The sequence below is a fragment of the Falco rusticolus genome, chromosome Z (genome assembly GCF_015220075.1).
Source record: "Falco rusticolus isolate bFalRus1 chromosome Z, bFalRus1.pri, whole genome shotgun sequence".
NCBI classification, from domain to species: domain Eukaryota; kingdom Metazoa; phylum Chordata; class Aves; order Falconiformes; family Falconidae; genus Falco; species Falco rusticolus.
The window spans coordinates 31,761,276-31,778,501 of record NC_051210.1 but is presented as its reverse complement, the minus strand read 5'-3'; the positions used below and the strand labels follow the sequence as shown (position 1 = coordinate 31,778,501).

Sequence of the window (17,226 nt, the reverse complement as noted above, 5' to 3'; positions counted from 1 at the left end):
CTTCTGTCTGCTTCATACTACCCACTTGGAAACAGTCAGGATTATGGCTCTTTCTTTGATTATGCAAGTTCACATCTTGCACTTACTTCAGACCTGCAACATCTGCAGAGGAGTATAGCAAATTAACCTCTCTATGCTCAGGTGTGAAATCCCCTCCCCTGGGACAAATGCACGCCTACCTCCTGCGTGCACACACACACACACACACACTCACCCACCCATGACACCCCCACACCCCCCTCAGTGAAACCCTCACATTCACACACACAGAGCAGTGAAAGTACTGACAGAACATCAGCAAGGCTGACATTAAAAGCCATGGAAGGTGTATGCTCACCTGTTGCTGACGGATGCTTCTTCTGTGGCAAATTGCTGGTACCCACTGGTTGCAGATGAAGTTGTAGAAATGACCCTATGCAGAAGGAATTGGGGCCAACACATGACAAATGTGCTCTCTCTCCTCTCTTTTTTCCCCTTAAAAGTTGTATGAGACAGAGGCAGAGAAGGAAGAATGGATGTATTTGACTCCAGGGTGGAGGTTAGACCCTCTTAGCAAATCCCCTTAGGTGTCAACCACCTTACTCAGGTACTTAAATCCCTCTGAAAAACTGCCCTTGTTTTAAAGAAATGTTGCACTCCCCCTGAAGAACAAATTCTGCAGGTGCAGCTTTGGTCCACTGCTTCCCATTAAACCTCTTCCTGTTCAGGGAGAACAGTAAGCAAGTCAAAAATTAAATCCATCATTGCTTTCTGCTGCTTTTCTGCCTGTAAAAGGGAGGTAATAAGGGCCATGGCTCTTGCTTCAGTGGCACATTTTCCCCACAGCATCTGTTCTGCCATTATTTACCTAGGCTGGCAATAAAAGCTCCCGCTTTTTGTGAATTCAACCAGTGTAAATGGTGTGAGCTGGCAGTTGGACTATGGACCTGATTTGGTCAGCTGCCACCAAAATTACTAATAACTGTTGACTAAAGATCTGCAAATGTTAATAAAGATATCTGGGGTTTTGAGATACCTGCTTTGTAATGAAAAGTGTCCTAGAAACAGACAGTCAGAACAACTATCTTTTAGAAGTCATGTGTAGCCAAGTGATACAGTCCACCAATGCAACACTTAAAGGTAAGGAATGGTGAGTGGCTTGTAAAATCCATCCAGATACAGACACCAGATGCTGCAGGGGCCAACACTTAGGCTATTACCATGAGGCTCTTAGTACTCAAAGCTTTCTTGACAAAGAAAGCCCTGATACTACTTGGTAATCTGTACTTCTTTCCTCTGCAATTTTATTTTTTCACTAATTTCTAATTTTGATGATGGCAAAAATAAGGCAAAATTTGCACAACTGAGCAGCTAAGGCTCAAAAATCCAGAGGCTACAAACTAATGTGTCATTTTAAGAGATATTTTAATTTTCATGCCAATTTCATGATTTTTGAATACTTGGGATTGGCAACACAGACTGTATAAACTGTTATTGAGAGCACAGGCTTCAAATCTTGGCAACTTCAGGAATCTGGATTGTAATGGGATTTCTTTTATTTTTTATTTTTAGTTACAATAAGACATATTTTAATTCATTCTATTTTATGGCAAGCTCTTCAGGACAGATTTCTGGATGACTTTTTCTTTAGTTAACTCTCCTTGTTCTATGAAGTCTCCAGTTTGGCTGAATGAAATGTAAACAGGCCCATACATCTTATTGATGGAAGATCAGGATAATGTTACAAATGTCTAAAAAACTCTAGAATGTTTCAGAAACACATACGGTAATTTTTTGAAATTTTCTGGAATTACTCCACTAATAGTCTTTTCCCACAGGAAATGACTATTCTATCCCCAGCAATAAACATCCGGCATCCTCCAAATGACACTGAACTGATGAATTGTGAATATTGCTTTCCTCTCATCCCCACACAAAATTTCACATGCTCATATGCACATGTACACGCACACATATCTCATGATCCAAGCACAGAACATTTTGCCAAACACAGCATCAGGATCTTTTTCTTTCCTCACTAATTCCTCTACCATCTCAAAAGCTGCATGTCCTGTGTTGCACAGAAGGTCATATTCATGAAATATAACAACTCTCCGTCTGCTGAGGCTGTAAAGTAGATCTGAGCCAACCAAATGGTTTTATCAGCTGTCCCAAGCAGACTGGTAATTTTTGCCAAAAACTGAGCCATACTTTCATTATAATCCCACTCTAAAAACTAAGTTCCTTTTGGTCTATTGCCTGGTGTTAGCACTCTTAATGTAAGAGTTTAAAGGTGAAACAGGGCAATTGACCCAAGGCTCATTTAATTAATATTCTTCTACCAGAAGAAGTGTGGAGCAGGTTGTCTGCCTGAACAACCTTCCTTGAAAATGGAAAGGGATGTCCTGCTGGAGGGCTAGCCTCTCCCATGCCTTGAGCTGCACTGAATTTGAACTGTGAAAGGGTAAATCCAAATGGCATGTGTCTGACATCAGTAAGGAAACTGCATATCCTGGCAAAATCAGAGTTTGGCATGCAATGATCTGTCACAGTAGTAGCACTGCATTGTTGCACTGCTAAAGCCAATGTTCTGAAGTTAATTTCTGTTGCCCTCTTTAAGCATTTCTGATCTTGAAGTTATTCACTCTTTTACGTTCATGTGTTCTTAAGTTCATGCTTGTGTTCACAGTGATCGTTGCTGTCCTCTGGACTCTCCCTGGTTTGTCCACATCCTCCTTCAAAGAGTGGTCCTGAGTCTGGCAGGGGAGGTTTACTGATGTGTCTTTTCTGTGGCTTTGTTGTTTCCACCATTTGTGATCCATAACCACTCTGATGTCCTTTCCTAGAGTAATTCATCCCCACCTGTGTATATGTAGTTGATTTACTCTGCTTATTTGTTCCCACTGAGCAGCATCTTTCTCTCATGAAAATCCCTTTTTGTGAAGGACTGCCTGCTATGCATTCATACTCTCAGGACCATAACCAAACTTCTCAATCTTTACAGTTTTGCCAGTGTGTGACACAGGCCATAGCAATGTGTGACAAATGACAGAAATGTGGAACACTTGTGCCTTGTTGCGTAGCGTGCTGTAATTGACAGATTATAATCGTTTTTAACCATAAAAACTGTTTACAGAGTGCTTTTTCAGTCAGCGTGAGTCACATAAACCAGTTTGTGTCACTCACTTGTTTATATGTGGTTTGAAAAATGGGTTCTGTGGCCAAGTTATCTGACAGCTGAGGCAGAGGATCTCATATGGGAATCTCCACTGGTACCTGCAAGAGTGGGATAGGTGACCAGCCCAATGACTCAGCTCCTATGTGCGTCCTCTTCTGTAACTCTGCAGGTGCTCCTGTCACTTGCCACAGAAGCTGGACCCTTTATAAATGTGCTACCATCTTCTAAAGCCTCGTTCTCGTGCACTCACGGCTCAAGCATCAAAACTTCTCTCTTCCCCATTCAGTCCCTGCCGCAGCACGTCAGAAAGCACAATGTGTTGGAAAGATCAGGCCCCAGCTGTCAGAAAAATGAGTGAAACAAGATTAGTGGCCATGTCTGAGATGTCCTCACTTGCTTATGCTGCACTGGAAGCATGTGGCAGAGCCAGGGGGAAAGCTTGGGTCCCCTTCCGGCCCAGCACAAAACCGTGATTGTATAACCTTCCTCCATCTGTACTGCTTCTTCAGCCGTGGTTATGGAGTTAGCCAGTAGAACATTGCCAGAAAACAGGGTGCGCATCCTCTGGCAGGGACAGTCAGCAAGGCGTCTCTGACCTAGAGGGAGAAGAGACCACTGGCATTGCCTGACTGGGAGCCATGCAATCATAAATGTGGTGGTGGAGTCTGAGAGCCCCATAAAAAGAAGTCTTTCACCCTCCCCCACCACACCAACACAAATCCAGTGAATGTGTCAGGAAGATAATAGTACCAGTTTTATGGCAGCTTTAACCCAGCTCACATTTAAATGTGCAATCTCACACCCGTTTAAACTTGCCACATTTAAGATTTGCAATTAAAATGAGGGAGTCTTGGTGAACATTGCTCTTCATGGGATGCTGCAGAACAGCAATGGGGTTTTTTGTGTAGTTTTTAGAAAGCTGCTACCACAGTGCCCTCATTCCATAAATGTATTGATTATGAGAATAAACTAGCAGTGAGAACTAACTCAATGTCACCAGACAGAGAAGTGTAAAAAGCTTTTGAAAAGGTGCAAAGATGTCTGTTTGGTTACCTGGAAATTGCTTGTCGTATTTGATATTGTAATCCTCATTTGCACCAACCTCAAGATTCAAACATTATAATGGGATCAGGCCCTGGATGGGAGATAATAAATAGCTTAGACTGACTCAGCAAAATTTGTCATCTGCCTTCCTTCCCAAGTTTATCTTGGGAGTTGTTATTTATCATGGTTAGACACACAGGGATTGTCCAGGAGGACCTAGGCTTCACCAGGAGCAGTCTGGACACAGAAACACATAGCTGGAGGTCTGTCCCTGCTCCACCTCTCCACCCCAAAGAAAGGAGGAAAACCATATTTTAGTGCTTCAGAAACCAAATAAATTTGCAAAGACACCTCAAGTGTGGAAAGCTGCAGCTGCTCCTACATAATCTCTGCAGCAAAAAGTAAAAAACTCCAACAGAAAAATCAGGTTCTGAAAAATCTGCTCCCTTCTGCAGTTACCACTAGATCTGCACAGCAACAGCCGCTATAGACTGATTCGCATTCACTAGTTACTACAGTTATTTTAATGAAGTGCTTAAAGATTTAGGAAAGCATAAAGTGCTATGATGATGATGCTCAAGATTTTTTTATAAGCATTGGCAATTAATGATGGGCACTAAATTAGAAAGCTTATTCGGTTTGTTGGCAAAGTTATCTGCAAAGACATTGCATAATAACTGTTCTCAGGACAATGTTCTGTCATTACAATTCTGTCATTCAAGCAAGTATTTGATAACTTTTCAGAGCCAGATAGTTTTCAGGACAAGTGTGGGGACAAGAAATAAAATAAGACATTCTCATTATGTTCAGTGTTGAAATATCATTACAACAATTTATTATGTCAGGGGAAAAGCTTTCCTAATTCAGCTGCCTTCATTGATTTTTTGCTCTTGTCTTCACAGTATTTGTTTGTTATATGCTCATATGAAAGTGTAATAGAGTCCTAGAAGATTAACTGATGAGTCTGAATGCTTTGCAGCATGAGTATGCCTAGAAATGAGCTGTCTCACCTGAGCACTAGATATTACTCTTTTTTTTTTAAAAAAAAAAGGAAAGTAACACAAAACCTTGCAGCTCCTGTAATTAGCTGCCTCTTTTTGGAAGTCAGCATGTCTTCTCTCCTCTATATGCTGAGGGGAGTGACTCTTGCAGTCAGTCTGTACGGTGCTGGACCCACACTGACTGCAGTGGAGTGGAGGAGCTGGAGGAGACCTTTCCTAGTATCAGCTCACATTACCCATGTGCATGTGGTTGGTGAAGCAGCTCTCCCACTGTGGTCTCACTGGGAGGATCTTCATCACAGCTTTGTCATTTTGCAGGTAGTAGTAATAACTGCAGATACCCAGGAGCTGGAAATTTCCAAATTCATAGCCAAGCCTATACACAGGACTGCATCAAAGTCTTCTTGCCAGCATGGTTTTAGCAAGGCCAGAGCTCTTTTGGGAGGGACATGGTGACTACTGCTACAAAGAAAAAGTCTGTCTGAGGTGCATTTCTGGACATGCAAGTGGGGGGTCATACCAACTTACCAGGAACAGGATGCATACCCGCATTAGTTACTGTGGGTAGCAGTGTCCACAGCAAGGCAGCTTGGACCTGAGCCTGGCAAAATGGTGGTGGAAAGTGTGCTGTGACCTTTTTTGCTGCCAGATAGGTTGTCAATGTTTCAGGTATTCCTTTCCAGACTCAGTCATGCAGTAAGGACATTTATTTCCCCTTCAAATACTGATGTTGCTCTGCCAGATTAAGGAGATCTAATTGGGTGAATGTGAATGGTGGAGTACTTAGGCTGGTGAAACAGACTTCTATTTGCTGGAAAAAAGTAAGAGAGTGTCTAGCTTTGGAGATGTTTAGGCCCTTCAAGGAAAGCAATTAATTTATTCTTTTCAACACAAGGCAGATACACTGGGTGTTGCTAAGCATCTTTTGGTCCTTGAGGACATCTTTGATCACCTACTATTGAAGTCCAGCTGAAGGCAAGACATGAGGCCATTCCACTCACAACAGAGAAAATTTCTAATTATTGTGGAAATGCTGCCTTCCTCCCTGCGTCCCGTTGTGTTTCCTTCACCAGTACAGCCTGTTACTGTGAGTCATCTGCCTGGGGCTTAATGAAGTTAGTCGGCAGTGTCAAAAGCAATTAAAGTGCTTTTGCAGAGCAGCTCTACACGGTCACCTTTAGTTTGTCCTCTGAGATGTCCTGTGCTGCGTCTTCAAAGACTCCCCTGCAGTTGTGGGGGAACAGCTGTTACAGTTTTACGTGTGAGAAAAATAAAGCAGGATTGCTCTTGTCCTCTGTGCAACGTTCCTTGGCAGGCTGGCCTGCCCTGGGTTCAAGAGTGTGGCTACTAGATTCAGGCAGTGGGGGATGAAACTTGGAGGAGGACCGAGGAAGGAAGTTGTTAGTGGCCAGGTTACCTGGTCCTGAGTTAGAAATGGGCTTGCTGTGATCCTGCAGGTTCCACAGACTCACTCTCCAGGGGATGCAGTCTTCACACTTTGATTCTCTGAAGGTACGGGCAGGCCCTGTGAATATAAACTGTAAGAAGATGTGGATGTGCTGTTGGGTTGCTTAGGACTCTGGCTGAGGTGTTTCAGTTGGGCACCAGAAGGAAACCCAGTCCTTTCCAGTCATTCCCTGCCCTAAGCACCAACAGTTCAACAGTCAACACAATGCCTTGCAGTACACAGGGTGCAGATTGATTCCCGCTTCAGGGAACAAGGGGCTTGCTCTCAGGTCTTTTACACCCTGGCTAAGCGTATGAGCCTTCCCCTGTTCCAAAGGCTCCTACACCAAGCTGTGTTCCTGCTGAAAGCTTTGTAGAAAGGCAGATATTTCTCTGGCTGCAACAGGTAGTGCTTCCTGAAACACTTTTCCCTGCAAAGAATACTCCACCTCAGCTCTCACTTATGCTAATCCACACCCTCTGGGATTCCAGCTGAGCAGATGACATTGACAGCCAGCTGGGTATGCACAGTTGCATCTCACTTTCCCTGTGACTTGGTGTCTTGCTCTTCCTGATGCTGAGGCTGATCCTCCTTCCCCACTCAAGAGTCTTCAAGCCAACACCAAAGCTCAGGTGGAGCAAGTTCTACACACAGTCAAAGGAAGTGAGCAAGGCATGAACAAAGCTGAGCGGCAAATGCATGGGAAATGCAGGGACTGACTTCCCAAGCTGGGGTGGAAGGCACCCAGAGGTGAATGCAAGAAACAAAGGTGCTCCAGAGATTTACAGGGAGAAATAAAGATAGCTGCAGATACAGGGAAAGTAATACATGAAGCAGTAGCAGAATTTGAGAGGAAGGCATAACAAGTACAGTAGTCCTTAGCAGCTCTTATTCTGAAAAAGGGAAGTGTGGCAGAAAGGAGGGAGCAGCTTGCTTTGTAGCTGTGGCAACAGCAGAGATTTGGCACCCTCTCCTCCTGCTCATGCCTCCCCAGCACATCTGCCTGACCCTACACTGGAACGGGTGGGATCACAGTTTCCTTGGTCGCCATGGTTTGAGTTTTGTTTCTTTAGTTTTTAAGTTTCTTTCCTGGTCATCTCATTCAAGCAAAGCAATAAAGAGATATATTTTTCATTTTCTTTTGCTCCTCATCTCAAGGCTTGTGGTTTTAGGCAGACAACTCTGTGAAATGTTTCCTGGCAATGGATGGAAACAGGACCCACAAGCAAGGATGTGTGTGTGTGGTCTCAGGAGGTGATGTGACTACTTGGGAAATGTCCTGGACTGAAACCATACAGCAAAGGAGATCAGTTTAGAAATAAGCAGCCTGATCTGCCTCTAGCACACAGTCTGGCAGGAACTGCTCTTGGACTGTTCTGCAGTGCATTTCTTTCCATTATGAGGCCAGGACAATGGTGTGAGTGAACTAACTGAGCTGCAGTCATTCTGACAGAATCAGGTCCTGTTTCATTGCTTCAGCACAGTGATGAGCTGGTATTTTGCTCCTCTCAGTTTTTCAAGCTGCTACCCCTGGGAACCAGTGCTGGTAGTGACTATCACCATTGCTAAAAGCATCACCCAGCTCTGTGTTGGGCACATCTGCCTTGAAACTGGTCTGCGTACCACTGTACAAACCCTTGTACAGTGGTTTGTTCCTCACTGTATGTCTCCATCCCTTTTTCCTTCCACACATATGTGCCTGCCCTTGTGAGGGTGCAGGGGCTGTTTGTGGGCAGTGGAGCAGGAGCATAGGAGGTGCCACAGTGAGTGGCTTCACATCCCTAAAGAAATGTAGCAGTGACAGGGCTAAGCACCAAGCCAGAGGTGCAATGACATCCCAACCCTGCCTCTGTCAGCTTAGGGGTGCCAGAGTGAAGCCTGAGCAGTGTGTTGCAAGGCTTTATGCCCCTTTGCCAGGGTCTTTTCCAGATTGCTGCTGTCCAACAGGTCTGTCACGCAGAGCCTTAGAGCCTTTGCTGTAAATCACCTGTTTGAGGGAGGAGTTAGTATTCTTCACCACAGCTGGCACGGGTTTCTTTCCTAGAAATCAAGGAGGAAAGTCAACCAGCAAAGCTCTCATTAAATAAGCAAACAAACAAGTTGTAATGCTACACAGACAAACCCAGATTTTCTTGCACTGCCCTCCCTTTGGCAGAGTCTGTGGCAGGCACTGTGCTTTGAAAAATAGTGATTTACTGCACAATGTGAAGGAAGAAATATTGCATGAATACTAAAAGACCCAGCAAGGCAAAACCAGCTTAGTCATGAGAGAAATAGCCCTTGTAACACCCCATCCTCTTCCTGGTGTACAAACCTGCTGCTTCTACAGCACTGCTTTTGGGGTTAGCTTTGGTTTTATGGTGTTGGGATTTTGAATGAAAACTGATCTGTGGCAGAAATACCTACCCCAGATGTGAAAAATGCCACGTGGACATTTCCAATGACAACTGTGTGAAGTGGGGGCAGGGAAGGTGGCAGGTGCTGCCCTCTGGGTGCACACAACTCCTATTGTGAGATCTGCAAAATAAGATGAGAGAAAATGTCAGTTTCTGCACAACAAATAGGCAGGCAGAACACCCAGCACCACAGCCATCTTGCTTTTAGTCAGTAGCATCTCCAGGCTGTAATTTGTGAGATATCTCTCAGCACATCAGTTTCTGCTGGCTCACCATGCAGCAGAAGTAGAGAAGGAGGTGGTGGAGTGCAGCAATCTCCTTTGAATACTTTGAGTATTTTGGTGTAACTTTCCTCTGCCCATGGGCTACAGAGACTGTTTTATCACCCTTATTTTGGATCCCTTTCAGCCATTAGGTACCTCTGATCACTCACTGAGTGGACTGCTGCATGTGCTCCCTGAAAGACTGCTCCATCACTGCAGCTCTTGCGTATTTCTTGCACACCAAGAATGGGACAATTATTGGCAGTTCTTTAGGTGAAGCAACAAGTGAATTAGCCTTGGAAAACTGCTACCCTGTGCACAGGTTTTCAGAGTGTTAATACAGAGACAAAGAGAGGTTGTAAATTAGCTTGAGAAGAGCATGATTTAGTGATCATATATTCATTAACATTCAGAGATAAATGACTGGGGAGATGTCCAACTGCTGCATATTTTCAGTTCTTCATCAGTATAGCAAGAACAACTTTTGCCTGCTGGGGGCTGCCTATTTCTAAGTCACAAGGAAGGTGTAGTCTTGGATATTTTGAGAGCAGAGCTGGAGTAGGTGAGGAAGTACTGCCCCTGGCTGTTCTTTACTGCCAGTATTCTGCAGTCACAGTTGAGCTACACTTTTGAGGGTACAGTGCCAATTTGGAGTAACTCCATATGGATCAGTGGCAAAATACCTTCGTTCCAATGGACTCATGTTAGAAGTAGTCCTGCTGACTCCATCCTGGTATGAGGGGAAATAAGGGAATTCTTAAGTGAGTGGAAATAAGGGAATTCTCTTAGATAATAGAGAGTTTGGAATGAAAAAATAGTTCTGTTTTAGAGGCTATGGATAAGGCTGTTAATATAATAGCTCTGCATAGCTGAATGTTTCTGGGTAGTAGCCATACATAGTCCTTTTTTCTGCAGTTGTTTGAAATGCTTGAGCTTCCCTGATTTTGTTTGGAAGTGCAACACTATCCATTTTTTAATTGGTTTACTGATCTTTTCATTGCTTTCTGGTGCCTCAGACCATTTGAGGTATGTCTTTGGATATGACAGGCCATAAAACAAAGCAGAATAAAAATTTATTGTGCCTGTGCTTGCATGTCAGCCCTTTGAGTACTGGATGCTGCTAAGGTCTTTAGCAGAGCCCCTTCACTTAGCAGATTGTGTGCCGCTTCTGTCATCCCTGGCTCTAGTAATGCGTGTGAGGGCTATGTCACTCTTGTTAACCCCTCTTGTTCCATCATCTCATTCTGACTTAGGATACCATGAGGCATATGCACTTGCAAACTCATTATGATAATAAAACAGTGTCAATGTTTCAGATTTTCATATTGCCAAGTTTCACATGGCATGGCACAGAAGGATGCTCTCTTCAGGTTATGCTTCAGACCCTGCTAATTTCAATATATAGGCCAGCGGTGCTCACAAGCCTCTCTTCTGGTTTGAAAAGAAAAAAAGATTTAAAAAAAAAAAAAAAAAGAAAAAGAAAATAAGAGAAACAAAGAAAATTGGGTATCACTTTTAGCAGCACCAGCAAGATGCTAAGACGTTGGTGTTGCTTTTATGTGATCATAGAATAGTCAGTGGCTTTGCTTGCTGTGAAAAGTCACAGAGAAAGGAGGGGAAAACTCCTTGGATGACTCATTGCCTATGTGTGGAGATGGAATCTCATTACCAGCTTCATGAAATGTCTCCCAGTTTCCATAAGAAGAGGAAAGTTTAGGGGAGGGGTGGTGAAGACAAGGAGAGAGGGGGAAGGAAAATGACAGGCACAGGATGAAGTTTGAACATTGCGCTGCCAGATACCCTATCATTGCCTAGTGGCTAAAAATAGGCTCCTGCTAGTGTATACATAATGGATATTCAGTCTGTCTCCAAACTAGGTGTGTGCAGGTTTTACAAATGCCTGTTTTCTTCCCAGGAGGACAGAAGCAGGCTGCAGCCCTACCACCTCCCCTACACACAGGCACGCAAACTTCTGACTCTCATTTACTCTCATTTACACTCATTTAGAGTTTTGTTTAGACTAGGGATGAAGCAAAACTCGCATGCTCTGTCTAAATAAAGGGTCCTGGCTCCCACTTCCACCAAACCCCTTTATGCTTCAGGGGGAGTGGAAATAGGCTTAGGAACCAGGAAGAATGAGACCCTTGTGTGGGGCCAGCTTGAGGAGGAGCTGCTCGGGCAGCTCATCCCCAGAGATTACAGGGGCAGGTTTCCAGCTGGTGTTGCTCTGAGGAGCTCTTGTAGCCAGTGGAGCTGCAGGGATTTACAGTTGATGAAGCTGAGGCTCCCAAGCCTGCAAGCATCTGGTGCTGACTCACTGCTGGGTGCAGCAGCCGGGTGCAGATACAATGTGAGAAGGCACTGACATCTCACGCTTTCTGCAGCAAACGCAGCGGTAAAAATGGGGGCATGGCAGGACCTGCTCCTCAGCCTAAAGAAAAGACTCACCCTGCCAGCAGCCTGGTGCAAAAGCCATGGTAGGGATTGTACAGAAGCTGTGATGCTGTGGATTTGCTTTAAATTTTGTTTTCTGTTCTTTTCTTAAAAAGAGATTTCTTCATCCAAATCCCCCTCTTTTCACTGCCCACCCTAGCCCCTGAGAAAATAGATGTAAAAAGCAGCTTTAGTCACAGAGCATTCCTTCTGTCACATTACTGTGTAGCTCTGTACAAACTGCTGCCTGCCTGCACTGCCAAACCCCTGCCTACAGGAGCCCACCCCGCTGTCAGATGTCTCAGCTTCCACATGTGCTCTGTGAGAAGCAAGATTTATTGCAGTGATAAGTGCTCTCTGAAGTGCAGTTCTGCTGCTCAGTAATTGAAGCCAAAAGCCAGGCTGTTCCCAGGCCTTGTTCGACTCAGCACGGCCAGCGCTGCCTATTCCCTGTAGTGTCCCTGGCTGTACTTCCTCAAGCCCAGTGCAATGCCTCTCTGAGAGCTCTGACCTGTTCTGTCTCCAGTCCTTTGGATTAGCTCCACACAGACAAGGGTAAGGAGTTTGCTTTTGAGGTGTATGCATGATTTCCTCTTCGCCAACGTCAATGTTAGTTAAGGGAAATGAAAACCCTCATCTCAATTCTCTTGTTGTCAGCAGACATGGGTCATGAGCATCTTCCTCAGAGTTACAAATGGTACAAATAGATTGTGCTTGGTATGGGCAACAGTTTTTGACAAAGAGGCCATGCAAAACTGCCTTTCCTAGGCAGACCTTTCACTTGGGGCTTTCAGAACAGCTGCACAGAAAAAAATACATTAGGAGGGTAGTGCTGTCACTGCTGGATGGGTAGGAGGCAGCCCAGGCTGGAGGGAAGATCTGCATGCTGTGGTTAGTTTTATTCTTATTTTCTCACTTTGTTGTTCAAGGACTTTCTCTGACACCTCCTTTATGAGCACTGCCTTACTGCTTGGGCCCCAGCAAGCAGATACATGGAGCCCTCTCTAGGGATCCCAGAGGGGCTCAGAGATGTTTCTGCATGGAAGTGTTTAGGGAAAGCATCAGGAAATGAGGTCAGGCTGTGAGAACTGGAGAATATGGCTTGAGTTACTTCACAGCTGAAACATGCTGACTAAGGGCAATTAGGTATTTTCCTAAGCATTGTGCCTGTCTGTATTTCCAACCCAACTGTTGTAAAACATGGAGGGACAGTGTAGCAGACACTGCACAGGGATGTGAGGAATCATACCAGAGAAGCTGGGTGACCCAGCAGATCCCCACTGCCCAGATCAGCCAGTGAGAAATGCCAGTGATGGACAATGGCTGAGCCTGGATGGGATCCAGCCCCAGGGACCTCAGCTAGGTTTTAAGCTTGTTATGCTGGACATGCTGGGAAAGTCATTTGCATGGATGAGGCTTTTTAGCCTTCTGACTGGCCCAGCGTGGATTTCTGTGCTGTGAGACATGCACAAAAGCCACCCGAGGCAGTGCCTGAAGACACCCTGGTCATAGTTCCTCCCATTCCAGCACACAGAAAGTGGCCAGAAAGTGAAAACAGGGCACGGTTTCCCAGGGTGTCCTGTTTCTACCAACTGCTGTGACCCTTGGCAGTAGTGGAGGGAAAGGAGAAAGACTGCATGCAAAAAGCTTGAAGAATGAAGCAGAGCTGTTAACATTACTGAACTGCGATCTTTCATACCTACACACATCTTGGAAGCTGTTATTTAGCATTTATGTTGCAGGCACTAAGATGCTCCTGACTCTGAATAAGTGCTTCTGAATAAAGAGGGTGATGGAGTTGTCTGTGGGCTGGAGGGAAAGAAGGTACATATGAGACAGGCCAGTAATTCACAAACCTCTGATGAGTGTACCCAGCTTGCTGAGCGTTAGCAGCAGAATTGCTCAGCTTATGAGTGATGATAAATAACTCAACACAACAGTAAGGCCTTCACAAATATTCTTGGTTCAGTTGCAGCCCAGTTAGATTAGGACAGGTGGCAAGTGGTCCAGAGAGTGTTGGGGGCAAGAAAAAACCCCACAGGTTTAGTAAGCTGAGACACTTAGATGATATTGTGTTCAAGCAGAATACCTGTAACTACTAACCCAGCAGCCATGGGGTTGGGGTTGAAACTCAGTCAATCTCACTAAGAGAAGTTGACTAATATGTTCAGTACATACTTGCATCAAGCCAAATCCACCACGGATGCAGGGAGCCACATTGACCTCTGTGAAATTAAACACTTAGAACACCAGCGGAAAGTGGTGCTTGTGAAGTTTTAGGACATTGTGGGATTAGATGAGTTTGCTAGAACTGTAGAGGCCTGAAGAGACATCTGCAGGCTCAAAAGCTCAGCTATCTTTTTCCAACTCAATCCATCAGCCTACCAAAAGATACTGCCTCCCAGTGCAGACCTTAGCTCATTTAAAGTTAAGGTGTACTAATGTGTATGACTTATGAAGAAGGTTCTGCTAGCTGCTTACCTATGTTACTGCGAGAAATACAAATAAATCTTCAGTGGTCTGACATGGAAAACTCCTGTCATCATCAAAAACATTGCAAGCAGCCATTGTATTTAGTAGGGCATGCTTAAAATGGATCATCAAAAGAGGTTTTATGTCCATCAACAGGTTAAAAGAAAAAAATTCCTCCTGTTTTAAGATGCTAAGAAAAGCATCAAAGCTTTCCTTTGAATGGAAGATATGGCTGCAAATAGTCAACTGAGTACTATTCCAGAGCTGTCGAAAGCACAGAGTAACAAATAGCCCTGAAAGGCAAGCATGTATCTTCAGATGGGGAAGAAACTTTGCCCAGCGTCTTCTCCATGCAGATCTAAGCAATGGCCACAATACAATGGAAAAAACCAGACCAGAGAGTATGTCTGCTGTTTTGTCATTAGTGACCCAATCTGAAAGCCCCTGTGGAACAATTTATTCTGTTTTCATGAGACAGATAATCTCAATAACAGGGCAAACCATAAAGAACAGAGAAAGAATGTACAGAGACAGGAAAGGTGAGGAACCAGAGACACAGTTTAGTTACTAATGCTTTTTGTAAGAAGCTGGATACCTCATGTTCAGGCAAAGGCAAATTTCACTGAAATGAGACTGATGTAGAAAAAAGTAGGTTCAACATTTTGTCCTTTGCTGAACACCCTGGTGAAACAGCTGAAGTGCCCATCTCCATGAGAAGGCAGAGGGTAATACGTGCTGCTGAGTGTGATGGAAGCATGTGTTCATGGCGACAACATCAGAGCAGAAACTCTTATGAGACAAAAACCAGAGGTGGAGGAGATTCTTTCCAGCAGCCACTGATTGTTTACAGGCAGCCAGGGAGGGAAAAGAATCTGAAATACCACAACGCTTATTGAAGGGGGGACCATGTCTACACCTGGTCCATATTTAGCAGAGGTCAAATGACAAGAGTCATTAAAAATGGGAGGAAAGGAGAAGAACAGTAACCCTTCCCTGGGTTTGTCTGCCGGGGAAGAGCAGCCAGCTGGGCAGCACCTCCCCTTCTTCAGGTGTGGGATAGCCCCAGGGCCATGTCCCACCTGGGAATGAAGGACAGTCTTAGCAGCCCCGCAGCGGTTGTGCTGAGGCATCCATGTGCAGCGCCACGTGGACAATTAAAAGCTGCTTGCCTTGTTTGTCACCATGTGTATGGTGAGTGTTCTGCCAAAGCTGCAGTCATGAGCTAGGTCAGCACGCGGCTGTGGATACACAGATGAATGTACCCATGAAGTACCACACAGCTTCAGCTCCAATTTAGGAGGTGGGATGAGAAAGCAAAGTGAATTTGGAAGACACCAAGAAACTGGAAAGAATTAAAAAATCGAGCTGCAAGGGCTCTCTGTAGCTGATATGATGACTGCTGGACTTTCAGCCACATCCTGACACAAAAAGGACGAGCTCCAATGAGAGGGAGGAAGAGTGTGTGAACTTCAGCATGGAAGTATCGTAGAATCATAGAATTATTCAGGTTGGAAAAGACCTTTAAGATATCAGGTCCAGTCGTTAACACAGAACTGCCAAGTCCACCCATAAACCATGTCCCTAAGCACCACATTACGTGGTTTTTGAACACTTCCCGGGCTGATGATTTCATCACCTTCCTGGGCAGCCTGTTCCAGTGCTTGGCCATCCTTTCAGGGAAAATATCCAGTCTAAACTTCCCCTGGCATAACTTGAGACTGTTTCCTCTTGTTCTGTCACTTGTTATCTGGGAGAAGAGACCTACTCCCACCTGCCTACAGCCTCCTCTCAGGCAGTTGCAGAGAGCAATAAGGTCCCCCCTGAGTCTCCTTTTCTCCAGACTAAACAACCCCAGTTCCCTCAGCCGCTCCCCATAAGACCTGTGCTCCAGACCCTTCACCAGCTTCATTGCCCTTCTCTGGACACGCTCCAGCACCTCTACATCCCTCCTGCAGTGAGGGGCCCAAAACTGAGCACAGTAGTCGAGGTGTGGCCTCACCAGTGCCAAGTACAGGGGGATGGTCGCTGCCCTTGTCCTGCTGGCCAGGACAATAGAACACAATCCCTATGTGTCAGAGCAGCTGTGCTCTGGAGCAGGTCTCTGGCAAGTGTGGCAGAGAGGAGCAGGAAGGCAAAGGATGCTGCAGCTCCAGTGCTGCAATGGGTTTTCCTTTCTGTGGATTTGCCACCCTTATCAGTCCCTCCTTGTCCTGTTTCTCCTGAGGCTAGCCTGCAGCAGTAGTGAGTAGCCTTTGTGCTATGGAGGCTATGGGCCCAAGTCCAGCTGTGTGCTGGGCAACCTGTAGCCAAGTCACCCTCGTCTTCCACCAACCCAAACAGCCACTTCTCAGGGCTCTAGAGCAGGGGTCCTCAAACTACGGCCCGCGGGCCGGATACAGCCCCCCCAGGTCCTCAATCCGGCCCCCGGTATTTACAGACACCCCCCCCCCCAACCCCCGGCGCAGGGGCGGGTTGGGGGGGAAACCAAGCAGCCGCAGATGGCTGCCTGCCACTTCATCCGCGCGCTGGCCCCCTGGTTAAAAAGTTTGAGGACCCCTGGTCTAGAGGAACACTAGGAACTGAAGACAGGTTAGAGGGCAGCCCATGAGGAAATGTCAGAGGTTACTTGTTATATGCACCTGGGGCACTACCATATTCTATATGGTACTACTATATATATATATATAAATATATTTAAAATATAAATAATAAATATATAAATATATAAATATATATATATATATATATACACTACTATATTCTGTACTAGGTGCTGAGCTTAAGTGACTTGTTTGATGCTATGTTTCTTTGAATTTTGTTCCCCTAAAAATGACTGGTATACCCTCCTTCTCCAAAAGTTCTTTTCTTCATTGCAACCTAACCTGAGATCGCATAATCATTACAGGCTGCCCATTTATCAGCTAAGCATCTCCAAAGGAAAACTCTTGATACTTCTTACTTCACTTAAAGTTTATTGCCTTCAAGGTGCAGTCAGCATCCCCAGGTTATAATA

General features: G+C 45.1%; 1 protein-coding gene across 4 annotated transcripts in view; it reads left to right on the top strand.

Annotated features, from left to right (window-relative positions):
- NRG1 (neuregulin 1) overlaps positions 1-17,226 on the top strand; it is a 303,231-nt gene that overhangs the window by 213,853 nt on the left and 72,152 nt on the right. The gene's annotated exons all lie outside the window — the stretch shown is intronic.